This window comes from Neoarius graeffei, chromosome 23, assembly GCF_027579695.1.
Source record: "Neoarius graeffei isolate fNeoGra1 chromosome 23, fNeoGra1.pri, whole genome shotgun sequence".
NCBI classification, from domain to species: Eukaryota; Metazoa; Chordata; class Actinopteri; order Siluriformes; family Ariidae; genus Neoarius; species Neoarius graeffei.
In genome coordinates, this window is record NC_083591.1 from 2435169 (window position 1) to 2460027 (window position 24859).

Here is a 24859-nt window from a genome sequence, read left to right on the forward strand (position 1 = left end):
AATGGCCGATATCCTTCAAGATAGATGGCTAATGCCTCAGCAATGATTCTGTCTCTAAATATAAACTCAAAGCCTCATGAGATAAAAAGGAGAACTGGTTGCTGTCGCCTGGGAATCAGCATAAGCTACTGCCGTCTCCGTGACTTTGGGCATGTGGCACGAATGTCAGAAGGCAGGCTCCCTAAATTCCTGCTAGACTGGGTTCCCGCCCATGGCTCTAAAAGTGTTGGACGCCCAAGACGAAACATCCTGAAGATGCTGGGTAACGATCTTGAGCTGTATCTAGGAGAGGATTACGATATTGCGATGGGGAAGCTTTGTGCATTGGATCGAGCTAAATGGCACCGCATCCTATGTTCCGCCAAACAACAATTAAGAGATTATGAGCAGGCAGACCCGTCGCAAGATGGATGAAGACCTGACGGAGGTACAAGGTACCAAGGTACAAAGCCACATGATCAGGAACAAAAACCACACATTCTCTGACTAGTCATAATAAAGCACATAAAGAACCCGGCTCCAGTTAGCACCCATGAACATACCTGCATAAGGCAAACGTGTGTTTTTTGTTATACTGCACTAACTATGAGTCATGTTAGCCGTCCTAATCGAGTTAATGGTATGTAAGTATTCAATTTGAAAATTGTCCACTTCAATAAGTGTAAAAAACATGGACAGTGTAACATCTGTAAAAAGCGAAGCTACCACAGGTTTAGCGCCCCTGCTGGTCAGCTACAGTATAACGTGTAGCTCCGCTCATTCCTATATGTGTTTCAATGGCAAAGCAGCCTTTTATTTTCCCTCCATGTAACTTTTCTCATCTTTCCATCTACAGTGTCGAATTCGAACACTTCTGCACGTTCTCCAGCTGAAATTAGTTTTTAAAACATTATTCTACACTTGTGAATGAAGTGACTGACAGCCTCTGTGGCATGCTGGACCTTGGTTTTGGGAAAAGGGGGCGGGTCTACTAAATGAGTAGGCGTACTTGACTTCGACTCCCGGCTCTACCGCGCAGACTCTGGCTCCAAATTTCACACCATGATGCAGGAATTATGGCTCCGTTTCTATAGAACTGAAGGGCACAGAGCCACGCCGTCCACAGTTGTTTTTTGTTTTAAGTCATTGGTCCACCCTGAAATGAAACGCTAATACTAAAATAAGTTTTTCCAGGGAACCCCCCACAAGCTGCTGCATGTTATGCCATTGATTTTAAAGAAGAGAACCCACAACATGAGTCAGGCGAATCAATCTAGCTTCATGGTTGCACTTTCATTACTGACGATGTCCACAGAAATAATGAGACCTTGCCTTTAAAAAGAAAATCATTACAGAAGCACACCTGCCGACTAGCAAAGCACACATATGGCGTGCGGAGTGAAAAGGTGCCGGATGTGCGCTCCATAACAGGCTTGTTTCCAAGCAACGGCGCCGATCAACAGTGATTTTCGTGCTGTGTTCCAATTCCAGCACACACACAGCTACTCACGTACATTTTATATATATTATATACACAAACACATTATATTTATACATCACTGTACCTCTGTGTGTTTTGATATAATGACTTCCTGTGCAGCAAACATCTCGCAGAAATGGTTAAATGGTCACTAGGATGAAACGTTCCACATTAATGAGCATCGTAATGGCACGAGCTGTTTATAGATGACTTAAGAATCCAATTAGTGCATTCTAAAACAACTGCGTGATGTTAAATGTTAGAGAAGAAGAATCAATGCCAATTCTGTTATCAACCCAAAGTTTATCATGAAGCGTTTACTCAGTTAAACCACAACAATTTCACTCACTCATATTTGTGCTTGCAGGTAAAAGTTATTTTCTGTACTGACAGTTATCAATAATAATAATACAACCCCGATTACAAAAAAGTTGGGACAAAGTACAAATTGTAAATAAAAATGGAATGCAATGATGTGGAAGTTTCAAAATTCCATATTTTATTCAGAATAGAACATAGATGACATATCAAACGTTTAAACTGAGAAAATGTATCATTTAAAGAGAAAAATTAGGTGATTTTAAATTTCATGACAACAACACATCTCAAAAAAGTTGGGACAAGGCCATGTTTCCCACTGTGAGACATCCCCTTTTCTCTTTACAACAGTCTGTAAACGTCTGGGGACTGAGGAGACAAGTTGCTCAAGTTTAGGGAGAGGAATGTTAACCCATTCTTGTCTAATGTAGGATTCTAGTTGCTCAACTGTCTTAGGTCTTTTTTGTCGTATCTTCCGTTTTATGATGCGCCAAATGTTTTCTATGGGTGAAAGATCTGGACTGCAGGCTGGCCAGTTCAGTACCCGGACCCTTCTTCTACGCAGCCATGATGCTGTAATTGATGCAGTATGTGGTTTGGCATTGTCATGTTGGAAAATGCAAGGTCTTCCCTGAAAGAGACGTCGTCTGGATGGGAGCATATGTTGCTCTAGAACCTGGATATACCTTTTAGCATTGATGGTGTCTTTCCAGATGTGTAAGCTGCCCATGCCACACGCACTAATGCAACCCCATACCATCAGAGATGCAGGCTTCTGAACTGAGCGCTGATAACTTGGGTCGTCCTTCTCCTCTTTAGTCCGAATGACACGACGTCCCTGATTTCCATAAAGAACTTCAAATTTTCATTCGTCTGACCACAGAACAGTTTTCCACTTTGCCACAGTCCATTTTAAATGAGCCTTGGCCCAGAGAAGACGTCTGCGCTTCTGGATCATGTTTAGATACGGCTTCTTCTTTGAACTATAGAGTTTTAGCTGGCAACGGCGGATGGCACGGTGAATTGTGTTCACAGATAATGTTCTCTGGAAATATTCCTGAGCCCATTTTGTGATTTCCAATACAGAAGCATGCCTGTATGTGATGCAGTGCCGTCTAAGGGCCCGAAGATCACGGGCACCCAGTATGGTTTTCCGGCCTTGACCCTTACACACAGAGATTCTTCCAGATTCTCTGAATCTTTTGATGATATTATGCACTGTAGATGATGATATGTTCAAACTCTTTGCAATTTTACACTGTTGAACTCCTTTCTGATATTGCTCCACTATTTGTCGGCGCAGAATTAGGGGGATTGGTGATCCTCTTCCCATCTTTACTTCTGAGAGCCGCTGCCACTCCGAGATGCTCTTTTTATCCCCAGTCATGTTAATGACCTATTGCCAATTGGCCTAATGAGTTGCAATTTGCTCCTCCAGCTGTTCCTTTTTTTTGTACCTTTAACTTTTCCAGCCTCTTATTGCCCCTGTCCCAACTTTTTTGAGATGTTTTGCTGTCATGAAATTTCAAATGAGCCAATATTTGGCATGAAATTTCAAAATGTCTCACTTTCGACATTTGATATGTTGTCTATGTTCTATTGTGAATACAATATCAGTTTTTGAGATTTGTAAATTATTGCATTCCGTTTTTATTTACAATTTGTACTTTATCCCAACTTTTTTGGAATCGGGGTTGTAATAATAATAATAATAATAATAATAATAATAATAATAATGAAAAACTCCAAGATGATGACAAGAACAGTTTTCTTATCTATTCTAAATAAATAAAAAGTCACTCATTCGACTTTAAAATGGCCGTGTAGAACTGACGTTATTAACATTACATGCAGAATGACACACAGAACCCTTTTAATCACTGTGATATTTTACAGTCGTTGTGTAAACGGTGAGAATGAGACACTTTTGAAGCTCTGCACTGACCTCACACTCCTTCATTTGCAGGCTTGGACGAGGCATGAAAAAAAAAACCCAGCTGGTAAGCTTTCATATGAGACAGCAACGATTACATCAACTCTCTAGCTCCAGATGCACGTCTTCTGTAGACAGGAGCCTCAGGAAAACAGTGTCCACCACAGAGCTGCAGGTTTGTCCAAACCACTGACCTACATCTGACCTGCTGGTGGATCAGAGTGGGTTCGGAGCTCAGAGAGCCACTTGGGGGGTCTAGGAGTGGATCGAATACCTCTCAGGTGGAGGTGCTCACTGTTGAAAAGCAGGATGATTGTCTCGGTGTGAATTTCACTCCAGTGTCATTTTGCAACATCCCACTCATTTGTGTATGGAGGGACGCAATAATTCTGTGCGTGTGTGATTTTTTTATTTCTTAAATTCAGACACGAGCGGTCGATGTGGATACTGATCTGAAATCTGAAACAAATTTTTGTTGTGCAGTCAGGATAATTTATGCACAACCTCATGATACGCTTCACACTTTAGGACTAATTCGTGCTATAAATTCACACTGTTCTACGTTTACAGTCAGTGGTTCAGAGCTGATGAGATGCAAAACCCGGATATTGCTTCGTAATTCATACACGATATCAACTCTTATTTTACGCTGAAGCTAAAAGACGTGAGGCCTTTATACGAATGGTACAGCTTTCTACAATCTTTAAGGTTTAAAATGTACTTTATTATTAATAAAAATGCTGGATACATTATATCTGGACACAGTAGTCAGATAAGATAAGAAGACCTTTATTATCCCACAATGGGGAAATTTCCTGTTTGCAGCAGCACAGTGGAGAGCAGCAGAAGAGGACAAGTCAAGCCACACAAGTTAAAAAAAAAATTATATATATTTATTTATATATAAATCACACACACAAATACTACACACGCACGCACACAAGAAAAAAATACCTAAGATACATACTAAATTAGAGGAATTATGACGTAGATGAAACACACATTGCACATATCAGGTGGTCGTAATTGCAAAAGATAAAACAGAAAAAAAAAACAATGCAACAACTATTGACTGACATCCAGATGTGAGTCTACTGTGAGCAGTGCTGGTTGTACAGTCTAACAGCTGCAGGAAGGAATGATCTGCAGTAACGCTCCTTCACACACTTTGGGTGGAGCAACCTCCTGCTAAAGGAGCTCTGCAGTCCAGTGAGTAAGTCCTGTAGGGGGTGGGAGTCGTTCTCCATCATAGATGACAGCTTAGCCATCATCCTCCTCCCACCCACTACCTCTACTGGCTCCAGGGGGCATCCCAGCACAGAGCTGGCCCTCCTGATCAGTTTGTCCAGCGTCTTCCTGTCAGCTGTGGAGGTGCTGCTCTCCCAGCAAACCACACCATGAAAGATGGCTGATGCCACCACAGTGTCAAAAAAGGTCTTCAGGATTGCCCCTTGCACTCCAAAAGACCTGACTCTCTGCAGCAGATACAGCCTGCTCTGACCTTTCCTGTACAGTGCTGTGGTGTTATCAGTCCAGTCCAGTTTGTTGTTCAGGTGATCACCCAGGTACTTACAAGATGTCACCAGCTCAATGTCCTTCCCCTGGATGCTCACTGGTGTTGGGAGGAGAGTGAGAGCACCTGAAAAAAATCCACCACCAGCTCCTTAGTTTTCCCTGCGTTGATCTGGAGGTGGTTTCGCTGGCACCAGTCCACAAAGTCCTGCAACAGTCCTCTGTACTTCCTGTTGTCCCCATCTGTGACGAGGCCAATGATAGCACAGTCATCAGAGAACTTCTGCAGGTGACAGGTGGGTGAATTATAGGAGAGGTCTGCAGTGTAGAGGCTGAACAGGAACAGGGCCAGAACCATTCCCTGAGGGGCCCCCATGCTGCAGACAACCATGTCCGACACACACGTTTCATCCAACCAAGAAGGTCGGCTGGATGAAATGTGAGATGTTCTGGGCTAGATAGAAGCCAAGGAGGATCTATTGGTCCACGAGTGATTGGAAGCAGCCTATTTGATATCCTTAGGCTACATCCACACTAATATGTTTCTAATACATTTCAGTTTTAAAATGAAAACAATCTCCGTCCAGACAAGCATTTGAGCTCTGTTTCGGAAATAATTTCCGTCCACACAAACACGCTTGGAAACGCACATCACATGACCATTCATGTACACTGGGCTTGTGCGTGCTGGAATAAATGGCTGATGATGCTTACTTTCTTTCTGAAAAGGGTCATGTGATCAGGGTGTGACAAATTAGGGAAGGATACATCATGACTGATAAAACATCTCTGTTTTTACCCATCTACACTAAAGCACTACCCCAGAGTTTTCAAACCAAAACAAAGCCAGCAACGTTTCCAAAAGTCTCCATTTTTAGGGCTTAAAAACTCATGTGGACGCCAGGTGTAAACATCGCAAAAGTGATCCATTGTAAAACGAAGATGTATTAAATGTGGATGTAGCGCAAAATGGAGGAACTGTCAAAATGAAAAGGCCCTCAGAAGTTAGCGTGTTTAATCTGATGCCAACATTGGATGTAAAGTGCATTTGGCTTATTATCTGCTTATTTGACCGTCATATTACATAACTGTTAGAGCAATGAACGAAAAATCAATTTCATGTTCAGAATTTGTGCCAAACAACCAGTACAGGGTTCTAACTCAGCCTTTTCAGTGTATCGGGCCGATACATAGTGTTTCCTTACCACTACACCCACAATATTGCCGAGACGCTTGTAAAAGTTGCCACTACACTAATAAAAAGACTTGTCAATCTTGAAAATGTGGTCTTTTATTTAATTTTCTCTTGTTATCCCCATGCGACAGTAGCGGCACGCCGCCATACAAATGTTCTACTTTCGGATATCCTCCACTCCCCGTCCACGTAAGCACCCAGTGCAGAGTAGATCCGTGTGGAGATTGCCATTGATCATGCTGGTCCGGTTTACCTCCTTCCTTAAGCTGCGCTCGTGGTAAAGTGCCATCCATGTTAAGAGGTGCTTACACGCCATGCATGTAATACGTACCGGTCCCCGAGTTAGATCTGGATCGTCATGTTTCGTAATTGAATGGGTGAAGCTGAAAATAAAGCTGACACTTGGTGACTATCAAACGGTTGTTTTATTCTTATTCCACAAATATGTCACGGATATAGTTGAATATTAATTATAATAAGTCTTCAGTCAAAAACAATCACAGCAACTTTTGGCAAAAAAAATTCTCATTAATATTACCAAAAAATAGTTATTTTCAGGGAGGCCTACAAGTGCCAGGAAATGCACTGGAATACATCTCCGAGCATGTAGAACCCATAAGTTTTCGGGAGCCTAAGGCGGACTCTGAACCCCCAACAGTTATGACTGGGGCCACTACACTGATATTTTGGTCTAGTTAGAACTCTGCAGTAACTGGAAAAATGTCTCAAATTTGGCCTGCAGGAACCTGCTCCGGGTTTTGATAATGACATCTGTAGCATCACAATGCAGACATCAAGCTCTCTCAAGACTCTGGTGCATTTCTTTAATAAGTACATTTAAGGTTCACCTATATGGAATCAATTTTGTGCCAAAATGTTCATACAATACTTTTGAAATATCAAACAAAAACGACAAATCAAAATAAAAAAAAAACGAATAAAAGTAAATTTTTTTAGACTGGCAAACAAATTATTCGTGTAATCGTGCAAAATATCAGTCTATTACTCTTTGGAAACCTTTTATTTTTGTTCCGCGTCTTTCTCAGTTTTGTTTGACGTAATTTATTTTGGTTGCGATTCCAGCTTTCTCGTTTGCGCTCCCTGACTTTTTGCTTGCAGTTTTGGCACAAACTTCCCGTGTGGGCGGGCTGTCCAGGAATGCATTCCCATTGGCTAACTTGTGTTTGACTGACAGCTACGCTCAGCCATTCCCTACTCAGATTCTGGCGGACTGTTTGACGAGTGACCGATCCATTGACGATAAGCAAGGATCGAGTGGACTTCAGTGGCGACTATGATATTTAATTAATTCAACAAAGTGTAAATTCAATATCATAATCGCCACTGAAGTCCACTCGATCCTTGCTTATCATCAATGGATCGGTCACTTGTCAAACAGTCCGCCAGAATCTGAGTAGGGAATGGCTGAGCATAGCTGTCAGTCAAACACAAGTTAGCCAATGGGAATGCATTCCTGGACAGCCCACCCACACGGGAAGTTTGTGCCAAAATTGCAAGCAAAAAGTCAGGGAGCGCAAACGAGAAAGCTGGAATCGCAACCAAAATAAATTACGTCAAACAAAACTGAGAAAGACGCGGAACAAAAATAAAAGGTTTCCGAAGAGTACTAGACTGATATTTTGCATGATTACATGAATAATTTGTTTGCCAGTCTAAAAAAATTGACTTTTTTTCGTTTTTTTTTAAATTTTGATTTGTCGTTTTTGTTTGATATTTCAAAAGTATTGTATGAACATTTTGGCACAAAATTGATTCCATACACCTACTTTCACTGAACGTCTGACTGACTTTTCCTGCTCAAATAACGTAAAGAGATTCCATGAACATATTTCAAATCTACCTCTGAGAGATTCAGTGTATTTAGTGGTGATCATGTTCATGTTCACATTCTCACTGGATAAGATCACAATCCTGACGACTCTGAAGCCAGAAAAGTGTAGAAAACACTTCCGATGCTCTGTGCCCTGTAGGCGGTGCCTCTGATCCTGAAACTAGTACACATCTAAAAAGTCACCAAGTATGGTATATTCTCTCGAAAGTGATCACTGAATCCTTTGAGATTAAGCCATGAAAGCATAACACACACACACACACACACACACACACCCTGATGATGATGATGATGACGACTGTCCTCCGTCTCCTTGTACAGTCAGTCCTGACACACAGAGCACTTGTGTGATTCACGGCTCGTTCTGTGACGCAGCGGCCCCGCTATACCGAGAGCAGTGTGCTTTTTTCTTTTCCTTCCCGTGAATCATCCTCCCACCTTAGGGAGCATAAATACCACCTGTTCAGAGTGCACAAACTCGCCAAGACACGGACAGAACACAGTACAGAAACCTTCATTAGCATGCAGGTCCCCCACCTCCTCCAGCTGCAGCCGGAATAAATATTAACGCTATTATTAGCGCAGTGGGGGAAGCTGCAGAAAGACACTTCAGAGTGAAAGTAGTCTCGAAACTGAACTACCACCAGGTAATATAATATTGATTTAATTTGACATCAGACTTATAGGAAAGGAATAAAACATGACACAACAGGGCAGGACGTACTGTTCTAGGAAAATAATCAGTGACACAGTGGTGGGAGTTTTTCCTACCACCTCTAGGTTGATTATTTTCCCATAACATCACATCCAGAAGTGTTTTATTCCTCTTATGCCTCAGCACTTTACCAACAATTACATTTAAACAACAAATCACACTTTCTATCCTCCCATGAAAAAATTAAGCTCCTGTTCTCACTTACGTTATAGCAGCTATAAACAGTCGCTCCCTCACCAGCTAGGTCATGTTACCAGGAAACCACAAAAAAAAAAAAAGAACATTACAGCTTTGTCTCGGACTGTTAAAGTGCTGACACTGGAGACTCCTTCCATAAATGTGACATAATAAAGAAAATTTCACCATGAAGACAATTACACATGTAAAATGTCAACACCTTTTGACCAGAATTCAACAGCACTCAGGTTATTTAACAGTTATTCCATGAAATCGAGTCGTACATGAGCTGATAGCCGACGAGACGCGTAGCGCCCAGTTGTCTATAATCCATGTACGATGAGATTGAGTGGAATAACTGTTTTATTCTATCCATATTCACTGGATTTTGAGAAAAACAGAGCATTTTTATTTTTTTGCAAATTTGATCAATAAAAACTTTATACAAAACGTCCAACAAAATAATTTCCTCTTAGAATGTAAAAAAAAACAACGAAATGACAGGAGCAATTAGTGAAAAATGTGATAATTCCTGAAAAAAAAGATACGTTCTTACCATCAAATACCTTTATTCCATATTTTGTTGCTTTTTTGTATTTTTGGGGTTTTGTCTTCAGGTAGAGTTTTTATTTCGTCCTCGGTTGGTTCAGCAACACGCTCTGCCATTTTATTTTTCTCTACTCACGGTATATGAGCTGCTATCCTAGTAGTAGAGTAGCCAATCAGAGCGCACAATTGCTCATATCCAGTGAATGTGGAGAGAATAAACTGTGATATTCAAGACTAGGAGTGGGTTAACACATAGGCTAGCCTCGGGATCACTAATATTACTATCGCATATCCGTGTAGGTTGAGAATATTTTGGGACAATTTGCACTTCTGACAAGGTCTGCGCACTTTCTTATTTTGGGGAAATTTGATGGAGAATCTTCACAGAGAAGGAGACTAACTATCTCCAGATGAGAGTTTCTTGAAAATCTGAAGAACATGATAGATGGATAGATAGACTGATATCTTTCCTCTACGATATTACAATATGTGATGATGATGATGATATCTTTTGGTTTCCGAGATGCTCCCATGAGTGCGCTTGGCAGAAATCGATCCTTATAGTCAGTATGACTACTCCAGTCTTGTTCGTTAGTCCATTATGGAGCGTTTAATACACTCTGATGAGGTCATAACACGCCATAAAGAGAAGCCTCCCCGTGCCATGTGATAATAATTTACCCTGAAAGTGTGTCAGCTCGGCTGAATCATGCGAAAGGAGCTGATCAAATTGAAAGTCATACAGCATTATGGCAATCAGGTTGACGCATTATGCCTTCACACACACACACACACGGGAGCGAGCTTCATCCTCTGCCATCCATCCATCCTACCTCTCATAATAAACTGTCCATATTTGCATGATAGTTTTAACATTTTTTTCCCACTTTATTTTGAGTCACTTCATAAAAAGTTGCAAGGACGTCACGGTCACAGGATGAGTGTCACCCTGAGGCGTATTATTTTAATCTGATTATTGTCTTAATTGAGCTTTACGGCGTTAACAAGATTAGTTTTCCCCGTTTCCAAATAAAGCAGCTCTCCAGCCACTGTTTGTTCAGACCACGACATAGCAGACCCGATATAAACCCTCAAATGAAAAGAAACATAATGTAATGTCAGGTTACCTTATAGGTCACTTAATAGGTGTACAATTACAAACTGTAGTCCATCTGTTGTACTGAACAAAGTATTGGCACCCTTTACCCTCTGCGCTCTGACCCCAATTTTCTAACAAGCTGGAATATCCAAAGAAAAGAATTTCACTGTGCTGTAATGTACATGTGATAAATAAAGGCTTCTTCTTCCTTTACTTTCCATATGAGCAGATATGAGTCAGGTGATGGTTTATTTATGGACAGGGTCACAGGTGTGATGGTCCACCAACCAAACATCTCCAAACAACAGTGCTGAGGTCATAAACTTGACCCTGATGAAAGCTAGAGGTCAGTTAACACAGACTGTGTCTTGAACTAAATGCCTACACTGATGGACGAGTGTGTAATAAAATGCATTAGGTATTTAATTTTAAAAAATTGTTAGGGTTGCTGGAGGTGTGATGAATTAGGACCCAAAAGCAGAACACGCACACAGACAGTAATCCAAGAAGCATAGTAGGTTTAATCCAGAAAGAGGCATGGCAAAAATGTAAACAAACTTGATTAAGAAAACAATAACGGAAATAGACAAAGAACTGGAGACAAGAGGTTTCAACTGTGATACATGCAGACCCTCCAGGATTTTGCGATGTTGTGATTTGCAACTTCAACGCAAATTCAACCAATCCCCGTGAATTCAGGGCGGTGTTGCAATTATATCCAATCACCACAACTTTCCCTCAAATTTGACCAATCGTTGGCGTCGTCTTGAGGTGACGTCGACAAACTACCTTCTGCCTTACTTCCGTGTATACGTTCAAGAGAAGCAGCATGTGCAAGTGAAACGTTTCACACTTACCGACCAAAAGGTAACTGCAAAAGATCGCGAAAAGCAGTACCCCGGCATTCTGCATGAAAGTGGGGGTAAACTATTTTGCACTGCATGCAACATTGTGGTGGAACATAAGAGGAAAATCGTTAACTGATAAGCATTTTGCCACAACCTGAGAACTGGAAAAATGCAGGGACGTCAGACGATGACGAAACAGATTACAATTACACAGGCTGTTGCATCCAAGTCAATTGCGAGCGCTGAAAGAATCAAGGTGAGTTATTTTAAATGGGCATGGTTAGTGTCAACGTTGGTAATTTCTCGTTTGCATAGCAATAGCCTCTCCCACCTCTTGATGCCTGGGTTAGGCTACATTACACAGTAGAATAACAATAGACAACAAAGAAACAGACAGTTTTGTGCCATCATGAGCAGGACTAAACTAATTGAAATTATAGTGAGTATACCAGTAGATATTTCTGTACATGTTTGATAGATAGATAGATAGATAGATAGATAGATAGACTACTTATACATAGATAGGCCTATTTAAACTTGGAATGCCATCCCAGAATGTGGCTGTGTGTGTGCATTAATTATCTTTTAAAAGAAATTAAATGAGAACAGCATGTGTGGATTGGAAAGGCTGATGATGAAAAGAAAATGTTAATTCTATCTTGTATTGATGATTTTATTCCCTTGTCCCCTTAGATTTGTGAAGATTGGGTAGCCACATGCACAGCTGTAAACATTCCACTCTCAAAGAGTGACCACCCAGCTTTGAGGAAATTCCTCAAAGAGAAGGTTGTCAGCAGTGGTGCGATTCCTGGGAGCCACCAGCTCCAGGAGAAATACTTGGGTGATGTCTACCTGCAGAGGAAAGAATCTCTCAAGACTAATTTTGCCAAAAAGCCTGTTGCAGTCATTTTTGATGAAACTCCAGATGTAGAGGGCAGACGTATACTGAACGTTCTAATTGCGCCACTGGAGAAGGATGAGTCTGGAAGAATTTTGGCATACCTTGCAGCCACAGTGTTCCTTGAGCAGTGTAACCACTCCACTGTGTCTATGGCTGTTGTGAAGTGTCTTCAAGAGTACAACATTGATAATGATGATGTCATTGTGTTTAACACTGATAATGCAGCCTACATGAAGAAGGCCTATACCGCTGTGTTGAAGTCCTTATTCCCAAATTCAGTGCATGTAACATGCATGGCTCATATCATGAACCTTGTAGGAGGTGCCTTTCAGAGACCTTTTGATCAGTTGAATTCTTTCATGCTGAATTTCTCGCAAATGTTCTTCCATGCTGGCTCACACAAAAGAAGATACCTTCAATTCATGACAAAAAATCTGCCACCAGGAAGGAAAGAAACCATGGCTCCAGATCCATGTGCAACTCGATGGAACTCATGGTTCACCGCTGTACAGTACCATTCAGAGCACTTCGGTCTGTACAAGGAATTTATTGAGAAGGAAACTGATGTAAGTGGCATTCTCTTTGCTGATAATACAGTATTACAAATATACATTTCAATTCCACTAAAGACATACAAATTCACAAAAAATATATATATATACAAAATGATAAAATCAAATACTATGTGTTTTTGTGATTGATTGCCTGAACACAATTTTGACTCATTTGTTTTTATATTCAAAGACCTGTGGAAAAACCGCACCCCCGTCAGTGGAGAGACTCCATGAAATGCTCCAGGATCCAAATATGGCACAAAGCCTACAGGTCCAGATCAGCATCATGGCAGATAAATGCAGAGGGATAATTGGACTTCTGGGCCTCTTCCAGAGCAGACGTCCTATTGTCACCAAAGTGTTTGACTACCTGGAGGATCTGCATATGAAATTAGAGGCCAACAAAGATCTCAGCTTTGAAACATGTGCAGAATACTTTGAGGGAGTGGATCTGTCTTTTGCAATCAAGATGCAGATCCTGAACAGAGTGGAACAGGCATATATCAATGCAGAGGACAAACTGAGTAAGTATATGTCTGATGGACAACCTGCCAGTCATTTCCTCAAAGAGGTCAGGGTCTTTGACCCTCGTCACAATGCATTTATGAATGATAGTGTGTCCAGCTACGGATCTATCTCAAGTTTCAGGGATGTGCCTCAAGATGAACTGGATGCCTACTTCACACGCCTTTGTCCAGCAGCAGTCCATGCTGCAGCATGTGGAGTTGTAGATCTTGATGCATTTTGGGATGGACTTCAAGAGAGACTGCCCAAACTCCGTGGCCTGGCCATAAGATATAAATCGGTCATTGTGAGCTCAGCAGATGCTGAGGGCAGTAACAGCATCTACAAGCTGGTGTTATCCAGCCGAAGGAGATCGGTCACAAATGACAACCTCAAAGCCCTGGTCTTTCTATACCACAACCAGAGGCTTACCAGTGGAGCATTTGAGGACGAAGATTTTGAGGAGGCCTTTGATGAGGCCTAGGTGTTTTACCTCATCATCTTTGTATGTTGTGTTGACGCCATGAATGTATTTACTCCTTTTGAATTTGAAGTCAGTGTTTATATAGGCTTAAATTCTGTTACTGAAAGTGTGTCATGTTTACAGTGAAGGACTGTGTGCACTTTATTATTTTTTACTTAATATAAAGAAATTAATGGATGCCAATATTTTTGCCAAAATGGTATTTTATTTTCCATTGTTTAGGCAGCTTCAGCATCATACTGTGAGATTCTGTTCAAATTGTTTTTTTTTCTTCTATGAAGCCTGAGCCATTTATTTTATTAGTTTATAATTATTGTTTAATTTAGTCTTCAGGAGAGACTGCCTGCACACAGTACTAGCATTAGGGTTTTTTTTCTTCTTACATGAAAGCTGAGGCATTTATATTATATTTTAAGGTAACTTCATGTTGTGCTGTGAGGTTCTCTGCACTTTAACTTTTGAACCAACAGGTGCATTTGGATAAGTAAAGCCTATTTTTCTGCATTTTTGTAGTCTTGGTAATCTTTTATATTGGTAAAGTTGTTTATAGGACCATTTCTCAGTGTCTTTGTTCTTTTAATCAATAGTTTTTCAGTAATAACTTAATACTTAACATATCACTCAATTTTAATCACAAAAAGAGAAAATCGCAACAATTTCTCGCAACTTTCACTTCCTCCCACAATGTAATCACAACAAAAACCTAAAAAAACACCGCAACTTTCATCGCAATTTTTTGGAAAAACCCACGCAACAGACATTTTAGCCCGCAACAATCACAAAAAAGGCCCGCGAAATCCTGGGGGGACTGTACATGGAACGTGGGGTGAATGCGTCTCATGGTGAGTAGTAATGCCAGTTTGACAGAACATGGATTGATTACCTTACTGACGAGGAAGGGTCCTACGTATCTGGGAGCCAGCTTGCGGGAGATGGTTCTGAAAGGCAGATGGCGCGTGGAAAGCATGACTCGCTGCCCCACCCGGTAGGTGGGCGCCTTAGAGCGGCATTTGTCGCCCTGCCTCTTGGATGCTAGGGTGGAGCGTAGGAGTCTTCTCCAGGCCAACGCCCATGTCCTCCTGCAGCAGTGTACTGTATGAAGGTCTGGGCTGAGGGTATGGTGACCTCCTCCTCTTGGTTGGGGAAGAGTGGTGGTTGGTAGCCTAGGGAGCACTGGAAGGGCGAGAGACCTGTGGCAGATGAAGGCAGAGTTTTGTGAGCATGTTCAACCCAAGGTAGGTACTTACTCCAAGAACCGGCATCCCTGGACGCCATGCACCTGAGTGCCACTTCCAAGTCTTGATTTGCCCGTTCCGCCTGGCCGTTGGTTTGAGGGTGGAAACCTGATGAGAGACTACAGGAGGCCCCAATGAGTTTGCAGAAGGCCCTCCAGAACTGCGCACTGAATTGAGGACCCCAGTCGGAGGCAATGTCAGAGGGAAGTCCGTGTATGCAGAAGATGTGGAGGATGAGTAGTTCAGTAGTTTCTTTAGCTGTGGGAAGCTTGGGCAAAGGGATGAAGTGGAGTGACTTCGAGAAACAGTCAATGACTGAGAATGCATGTGTTGCCACCTGAGTTGGGGAGTCCTGTGACAAAGTCCAGGGCGATGTGTAACCAGGGTCGACGAGGAGTCAGGAGGGGTCTCAGCAAGCCGGCAGGGGGTCGATTGGCGGTCTTGTTCCAGGCACACGTGTCGCAGGCTGCCACGAACTCCTGGACGTTTTCCTTGATCGATGGCCACCAGAAGCGTTGTTGAATGAGTGCCAGGGTTCGAGCAGCTCCCGGGTGACGAGCCAACTTGGAGCCATGACCCCACTGCAGCACCTGGGTTTGCACAGAACAGGGAACAAACAGATGGTTATGTGGCATACTGCTAGAGTTACCAGCCCTGGGGTCCTGCTCCAGGGCCTTCTGCACTAACGTCTCTACCTCAAGTAGGGCAGCCCCCACTAGACAGTGTGGGGGGAGGATGGTCTCAGGCATTCTAGACTCCTCCTGGTGGGAAGAGAATAACCTGAACAGGGCATCAGGTTTGCCGTTTTTGGAGCCTGGGCGGTAGGAGAGCATGAACCGGAATCGGGAGAAGAAGAAGAGAGACCATCGGGCTTGACGCGAGTTGAGACGTTTGGAGGATTTGAGGTATTTTAGATTTTTGTGGTCGGTCCAGACAATGAAGGGGAGATCCGACCCCTTGAGCTAGTGTGTCTCCACTCCTCCAAGGTCAGCTTGACAGCCAACAGCTCTCTGTCGCCGATGTCGTAGTTCCGCTCAGGAGGGGACAGCCGGCAAGAGAAGGAGGAACAGGGGTGGACCTTGTTATCATTGGCCCTCTGGGAGAGAACGGCTCCGACCCCGGACTCAGAAGCGTCGACCTCCACAATGAACTGCTTGGCTGGGTTGGGTATGGTGAGGATGGGTGCTGTGGTGAATTTGCGTTTGAGCATGGAGAAGGCTTTCTCTGCTTCCTCCCTCCACTTGAACGGGCTCTTGATTGAGGTCAACGCCATGAGCGGTCCGGCCACCGTGCTGAAGTCGTGAATGAAATGCCTGTAGAAATTAGAGAACCCCAGGAAATGCTGGAGCTCCTGCCACTAGGATGGGGTGGGCCAGTCAGTGACTGCCTCAAGCTTGAGGGGGTCCATCTGGATCCTCACTGAGGAGATGATGAACCCCAGAAATGAGACAGAGCTCTGGTGGAACTCACTTTTTTCCGCCTTGACAAACAGCTTAACAGGCACTGGAGGACCTGCCAGACATGACCCTGATGTTCCTCCAGGGAGCGGGAGAAGATCAGGATGTCATCCAGGTACACGAAAACGAAGATGTTGAGATAGTCCCTTAAGACGTCGTTCACGAGTGCCTGGAAGACTGCGCGAGCGTTGGTCAGGCCGAAGGGGACTACAAGGTGCTTGTAGTGACCCGTGGTGGTGTTAAAGGCCATCTTCCACTCGTCTCCCTCCCTGATCCTGACAAGATGGTAGGCGTTACACAGATCCAGCTTGGTAAATACCTTGGCTCCCTGGAGTAGTTCAAAGGCCGTGGTCATGAGTGATCGTGGGTAGCGGTTCTTGACCATGATGGTGTTGAGGCCTCGATAATCAATGCAGAGGTGGAGCAACTTGTCTTTTTTCTCCACGAAGAAGAATCCCACCCCTGCTGGGGAGGAGGAAGGGCAGATGATCCCAGCTGCCAAGGACTCGGAAAATGTACTCCTCCATGGCTTGCCTTTCGACGGGAGAGAGAGAGTGTAGAGTTGTCCTTTGGGTGGCGCCGTCCTGGGCAGGAGGTCGATTCCACAGTCATAGGGTCTGTGAGGAAGGAGGGACACTGCCCAGGTCTTACTGAAGACAAGCTTTAGATCCAGGTATTCCGGAGGCACATGAGAGAGGTCAGGAAACTCGCTGGCTGAAGGCTGTGGTAGCTTGGAGGGAGGCAGAGCGGAGTGCAGGCAGGAAGCTAGGCAGGACTGGCTCCAGCCTAAGATGGTGTTGTCGGCCCAGTTTAGGTGGGGGTTGTGCTGCATTAACCAAGGTAATCCTAGAATGATGGGTATGTGGGGGTCGTACATGATGTGAAGTTGGATGGTTTTAGTATGATTACTGGAAATCCTCAGGGTGAGTGGGGCAGTGAGGTGGGTGATGGTGGTTGTCAAGGATGATGATGACAGGGAGTAATGGTCAATCAGCGGGGGGCTGGTTTTGAGTGTTGCCCACCAGGGCCCCTCGATTCACTGATGGGCTCATCCTTTTAACAGGCAGGCGTGTCCCAGCTGACCGCAGTAGAAGCAGGCCCCTGTGCTCCGCCGGTGCTGTCGTTCTTCAGCTGACACCCGAACCCGGTCTACCTGCATGGGTTCGACAGACGAGGCGGGAGATGAAGAGGAAGTGAAGCTGAGACGAGTCTTCTTTCTCTCCTCTGTTGCTGGATACGGGTGTCGATACGGTTGGCGAGGTCCATGAGGCTGGAGAGGTCCGACGACAGTTCCCGCGATACCAGTTCGTCCTTAATGGCGTCAGACAAGCCGTGCAGGAACACGTCGACCTGGGCGCTCTCGTTCCAACCGTACGATGCCGCCAACGTCCGGAACTCGATGGCGTAGTCTGAGGTAGACCGGGACCCCTGCTGCAGCTCCAGGAGTTCTCTAGCCGCCTCCCGGCCAGACAGAGAGCAGTCAAAAGTTCGCCTCATCTCCTCGGAGAAATCTTTGAAGTTGGAGCAGAAATGTGCATCGGCGTCCCAGACCGCTGTTCCCCACTCCCTGGCCTTGCCGGTGAGGAGCGTGATGGTATACATTACCCGGGAGCGTTCTGTGGGGAAGACCAGAGGTTGCAGCTCTAGGATTAATGAGCATTGAGACAAGAATGATCTGCAAGTACCTGGTTCTCCATCGTAGGCTTGAGGTGCTGGGAGTCTTGGCTCGTGGAGAAAGGCGGCTGCAGGAGCTGGAGTCGGAGACGGCTGGGCAGGGGTAGGCACGGCTTGATAACGCTGCATCTCCGTGGTGAGGAGGTTGAGTGAGTCGGACAGGGTGGCGAGGGTCTGATTGACTTGTCATAGGTCTTGTTGATGGGTCCGAGGAGAGTCCCTTGTTGTTGGACGGCCGTTCTCAGATGGGCGAATTCTGCTGGATCCATGTCGGCCAGAACGTACTGTTAGGGTTGCTGGAGGTGTGATGAATTTGGATCCAAAAGCAGAACACACACACAGACAGTAATCCAAGAAGCATAGTAGGTTTAATCCAGAAAGAGGCGTCGCAAAAATGTAACCAAACTTGATTAAGAAAACAATAACAGAAATAGTCCAGGTATTAAAAAAAAAATATGTGAAACTTGACTTGAAAAAGCAAGGCAGGCAAAGACATGAAAAACCACTTGGAGGAAAAACCATGAAAACCTCTCGAGGCAAAAAACCGGCTAGAGTCTACATATGAGACGTTCTGGCACTGTCTGTGGCTGAGAACGGTGTTTAAAAAGGCAGCGGTGGTAATCAGGGAGTAAATGCAGGTGAGCGCTGGCTGAACGGGGAAGCAGGCAGGATGGAATTCCCGTCCCGGATCCGGATCGGAGCTGACGTGGAAGATCCGCAATCTCAGGAGCGGATGTCCGGGGCGGAGCGTGACAAAAATACCCCAAAGATTAATGACTAGGGCTGTACAATATGGATTGGAAATGCAATTCTCTTCTGACTGAAAACATTTGTGCAGTTTTTTAGGTTTATTCAAATCATAGTTCACAATTCAATTGCTTTTTGTCCTTAAAGTAACTCAACAAAACTTACTCTTGTAAAATTTTACAGTACAAAAATTATTAACGACTTTATAGAAATATTTTCCTCGCATTAACACTTACATTACCTTTAATCATCTTTACTCAGGAATATTTTTTATTTAAGTCACAAGTGAATCTGAGTTGCTTCCCAACTGCTTCCTAATCTCCACCCACACTCACTACAAAGAGTACAACAGACTCTAATGAGGCAAAATGAGGCACGTTCCTCGCTTTTAAAGAGTTCCTCAAACAAAAGTGAAAGTATGATTATAAAACTACTCTTACAAGCACAGTTTATTTAAAAGGCTCAGAAATGCCTTGGGACGGAGACAGCGTCTTGCTTAAAAGCGTTAGGGACGGTGTTAATGTCAGTCGTAGGACTGTTTTGGTGGAGACGGTGAACGAGTCGTCCGAAGTGCCAGGTTGGTTTTTGCAGCTCAGGTCTTTGCTTCTTCCTGTTTTAATGACTCATGTTTAAATCATACGATTCTGAGATTCATGCAGCTTTAATATTAAAAAAGTGCTGGGAACAGAAGAAAAAAATGAAAGCAGCAAGGAGTAGTCTGTCTCTCTGTCTCTGGCCATCCATCTTACTTTCTCTCTCTCTCCCTCTCTCTCTGTCTGTCTGTCTTTGTGTGTGTCCATCTCTGTCTCTCCCCATCTTACTCGCTCTCTCTGTTTTTGTCTCTCTTTGTGTGTCCATCTCTCTCTGTCCATCTTACTCTGTCTGTAGCTCTCTCTCTCTCTCCCCATCTTACTCTCTTGCTCTCTGCCTTTCTTTGTCTCTCTTTCCCTTTTTCTCCCTGTCTCTCACTCTCTTTGTGTGTCCATTTCACTCTCTCTCTCTCTCTGTGTACGTGTCCATCTCTGTCTGTCTGTCTCTCTCTGTCCCTGTCCATCCAGGTTACTCTGTCTGTCTGTCTGTCTGTCTGTCTGTCTGTCTCTCTCTCTCTCTCTCTCTCCCTGTCCGTCTGTGTCTTACTCTGTCTCGCTCTCTCCCTATCTGTCTCTTTCTCTGTCAATATGTCTTACTCTCCCCCCTCTCCATCTGTCTCTCTGTGTCTCTTTGTGTGTGCGTCTTTCACGTATACCAAAAAGCTGCAACGCAAGATGCACTACATGTCTGATTCACTTCCTGCAGGACAATCGATTCAGAGTCAAAATGCTTTGAATCAGACTGAGACCACTTCACTCAGACTCTCCTGGACCAGTTGTTTTGGTCTGAGAAACCATCATGCTTGATCATTTTGTACTGTACCCTCCCATCACACACATTTCCCTACATCCCCCACCAGCAGAGCAGTCAGCCATATGAGGGCTTCCTGACTGAAGCCTGGAAGATTACAACATGTTTCCACTGCAGCTGCTGTTAAACGCATCAGTAACCGTCACACCATCCTGGTCCTTACTTCCATCTGATTTCAGCAAACTGAGATGTCGCAAATGCTATTCTTTCATTTTAAAGGAATATGAAATACCTTTTCATCTCTTTATCTCGAATGTCCTCAATCAGCCACCAGTGTAGCATTACACGAATCTACATCATCCCACAGCGGCGTCTCCTCAACCGGCTTCGTGGAGGTGATCGGCGTCTCAAACAGGCGTGATGATGTGGATTATAACACACTATTCTCTTAAAACATAGACAGGAGGACAGACTTACTGACAGAAAACAATCATAACTCTATTCGTTCATTCTTCAGGGACATCATTTTGTGCTCCAATGCCAGACTCAGGATGGAGGCGTAGCCTAAAGTCTCATCTCATCTCATTATCTGTAGCCGCTTTATCCTGTTCTACAGGGTCGCAGGCAAGCTGGATCCTATCCCAGCTGACTACGGGCGAAAGGCGGGGTTCACCCTGGACAAGTCGCCAGGTCATCACAGGGCTGACACATAGACACAGACAACCATTCACACTCACATTCACACCTACGCTCAATTTAGAGTCACCAGTTAACCTAACCTGCATGTCTTTAGACTGTGGGGGAAACCGGAGCACCCGGAGGAAACCCACGCGGACACGGGGAGAACATGCAAACTCCGCACAGAAAGGCCCTCGCCGGCCACGGGGCTCGAACCCAGACCTTCTTGCTGTGAGGCGACAGTGCTAACCACTACACCACCGTGCCGCCCCATGGCCTAAAGTTTGAAGGTGAATTTGTATGCTGTGATTTGTGTATTGTTCCATACAAATAGTGTGTGACGGTTACAGTTGGGTTTAAACTGTAGGATTTCTGCCACAGATGCATGATCTGCGTCTGATTTCATTCCACTGCGACCGAACACAGTCAACAACTAATTTCTGACATCTAGCTCTTTTCCACCATGATGGTGCTGGGTGGAGACAGTTCTGCCTTGGTGGCTTTTCAGAACCCACCCACATTTCGACAGGTTTGAGAACTGAACGTTACAGGGCAGAAGTTGGAGATTATTTCTGTTGTAATGTTACTGAGGGAACATTTGGCTTTGGACGTGGAAAAAAGAAAAAAAAAATCCAGGCTCTTCATAAGCAGGTAGACGGCACCGAGGAGTGCGGGCTGAGCCTGGATTTTTCCTCTTTACCACGTCCAAAGACATTACACTGACTGTTTTATATATGTTTTGATACAAAAAGACATAAAAACGAACCAAACTGAGAAAAAATTGTCACAGGCCATTTAAAAAAACAAACAAACAAAAAACCAACAATCCTTAAAAAGTCTGTTAACCTGAAGACAGATACGAGTGAAAGTGATAACTGATGTGTAGAAGTTGACAGGAATGAGACTTGTCTTTTGTCCTTTCCAGTTCCGGGGGAACATTCACAAGAAAAGAACGCATCTGCTTTGCTTGGTTTTTACACATTTACTCATAAAGCGGCAAGAGATAATGAGATGAGATCTTGCATTTGAAGGTTGCCATCTGATTTCACTCATGTTTTATCAAAATGGTGGCAAATTTCTTGCATTAGCCCCTCCCATAGCCACGGATGTCAGTGGTTCCAACTGTGGGACCAGTGATCTCATGGTGCTGTGACGGTGACAGCTTTTTTTTTTTTTTTCAGTCAAAATGCATGGAACTAGTTCTAGATTTGGCACCAGCACCACGTCGGTGGAAAAGTTTTTTATTACAGTTTGAGCCCTGCTATGATGCATGTGACTGCAAGTCTCATAAGAGTTTACCTTGATGGAACAAAAAAGCAAAAATGACAGAGACATGGAAAGAAATAACAGCTGGATTCCAGCTTCCTGTATCGTTATTATTTAAAACACACAAGGAAGAATTGTCCTGGTTTCCAAAGATACAAAGATCTCTGAAATCTTTGCCTTTTAAAGTGTGGCTCTGATTGATGAAGACCTAAACTTAGGTAATACAACAAAGATCCTCTGACATGAAGGACACACGTCATCATGCAGTCTGATAAAGAACTTCACTAAGATTTTATTCGGCTCTTGGACAGTGTGACAAATAATCACACTAAAACCATCTAAAACTGGCAAAAGACACGCAGGTTGCATGATGCTTAACTTCCATTACTTGTTAGTGTCTTTGGCTTTGTAGCTGATCAAATACATTTTGTGGTAAAGAGAAAATTATGTACCTTTTTAGCTTGTCTGAAACTCCTTTAAAGGGGTGGGGAGGTGGTACAGCGGTTAGCATTGCTGCCTCATAGTTCCTGCTCTTGGGTTACTGCCTGTGTGGAGTTTCACATGTTCTCCGTGTCCAGATTTTCTCCAGGTTCTCCGGTTTCCTCCCACCTCCCAAAAACATGACAGGAGGTGGACTGGCTACTCTAAATTGCCCCAAGGCGTGAATGTGCGTGTGAATGGTCCCCTGCGACGGCCAGGCATCCTATCCAGGGTGTATTCCTGCCTCACTCCCAGTGTTCCCAGGATAAACTCCGGATGCAGCGTGACCCTGACCAGGATAAAGCGCATGCTGAAGATGAATAAATGCCCCAAAACCAAAAATCACCAAAATGATTCTCTGGTGGAAGTGGTTGGGTTTGAACGGTGGAGAAGAACTGGAGAAGGAAACACATCGAGCCTATCTTCAGGGGAGAAAACGGTCAATAGAAAAGATCGGAGAAAATGCCATTGATGTGAGTGTAATCAATACGAGTTGGTGGCGTTTCACCTCATAACACACCGAGGACTCCCAAGAGGACAGAGACGTCAGCGGGTTTATGAAACAGGCTGTGATGACTGATAAAATAAATAAATAAAAACAAACAGGCTCTCTCTCTCATATACATATAAATAATAATAGATAATAAGTCACTGTCGCTGTTAATTCGGATTAAAGAACCTGAGCGTTCTGATGGTTTCCACACCGCCTGAGCAAATCCCTCATTCATCCAGAGGCTGAACATGTGTGTGATGCAGTTTGGTTACATTTTAAAAATTAGTCCTGAGGAATAAATCAGACTGCAGCATTTCTTTTTCTTCGAGTTCATAAGACGCAGTAAAATAGTGTCGGATCCAGAAATCAGTGTAAACGCATGGACTCTTCGGATTCATGAAAAGGAGCTCAGTGCGTTTCTGAGCATCACGCTGTCGCGCAACAGCCTCCATTCACTCAGCCAAGCGGATCTGATCACTGATCACTAAATGCGCACTCAGGAATCACCGACATTCCCAAATCCTGGTGCAACACGTCACGCCATTCCTTTACATCACATCACATCACATCACAGCCTTCCCATTCCCGTTTAAACCCGCTGCCATTGGAATAAGCATCCATTCCCAAGCCATTTTCCATCCAGTGAGAGACACTGCAGACCCCCGCAATCCTGGACCTGTAAACACGCAGGAAAACGCAGAGAGACGCACAGAGACACGCATAGAATCACGCAGAGACGCGCACAGAATCACGCAGAGACGCGCACAGAATCACGCAGAGACGCGCAGAGAGACGCACAGATTCACGCAGAGACGCGCAGAGAGACGCACGACGCGCTCCTGGCGTCCAAAAACGAGCCGCACACCTGAGACTCTAATAAAGCTGAATAAAGGCATCAAAACGGTGGGGTTTAATCTTACCTGGCGTTCTTTATTAATCACCACTCATGATCCTGCAGTGCTGATGGATGAGGATCAGAGAGAGAGAGAGAGAGAGAGAGAGAGAGAGAGCGCACTGGATGAAGGAGAGCTGATTGAGACGCAGAAGCAGAGCGCTTTCCTTCCTACACACTGGACAGCGACACTCTAATCCGGGTGCGTCTCAAATCGACCACCAGTGCCTTGGTTTCGTCTGTAATCAACTCCTAGTGAACTTCACCAGCAGGTTCTAAATGAAGGCAAAGACACTGCTCCATTGGCTGAAATCTGTCACATGGTTCCCTGCGTTGCATAAATGTGAACGTCACTCACATGTGGTTAGGTTAACATGGGGTGGCCTTGGGCTAAAGTGCCCTTGAGGAAGGCACCAAATCCCCAACTACTCCCTGGGTGCTGTAGCATGGCTGCCCACTGCTCTGGGTGTGTGTTCACTCCTTCAGATGGGTTAAA

At 44.2% G+C, this 24859-nt stretch overlaps 1 protein-coding gene across 1 annotated transcript in view; it reads right to left on the reverse strand.

Moving 5' to 3' along the window:
- The window catches only part of dlgap1a (discs, large (Drosophila) homolog-associated protein 1a), a 121575-nt gene extending 97170 nt beyond the window's left edge, over positions 1 to 24405 (reverse strand). Inside the window, exon 1 of the mRNA XM_060905601.1 lies at positions 24392 to 24405. The gene's annotated coding sequence lies outside the window, so the exon portion shown is untranslated. The remainder of the gene's footprint in view (positions 1 to 24391) is intronic.
- Between the last annotated feature and the right edge of the window lie 454 nt (positions 24406 to 24859).